Genomic DNA, 274 nt, shown 5'->3' with positions numbered 1-274 from the left:
CAGTAGAAATCCGTTTGGAGATGGACTAAAGAAGCTGAGGCTTCCGGAGTGGTGATCAGCCATTACAGTCTGGATTCAGCTGGCAGCTCTCAAAGTTGTTTGATGCTCTTGCTGCAGCTCCTGCAGTCTTGGACAGTCCTTGATGGCCACAAGCTCCGTAACAAGGCCAAGTGCCTGGTCGTGCACTTTGGTCACAACAACTCCAGGCAGCAGAGGAGATGCCCCTGCTTCTTGAGGGGTGGTTGGTGGGAGCTCAGGGCTCATCCCTGGCTTG

This window comes from Apaloderma vittatum, unplaced genomic scaffold (assembly GCF_000703405.1).
Source record: "Apaloderma vittatum isolate BGI_N311 unplaced genomic scaffold, ASM70340v1 scaffold5514, whole genome shotgun sequence".
NCBI lineage: Eukaryota > Metazoa > Chordata > Aves > Trogoniformes > Trogonidae > Apaloderma > Apaloderma vittatum.
This window is presented reverse-complemented; position numbering follows the sequence as displayed.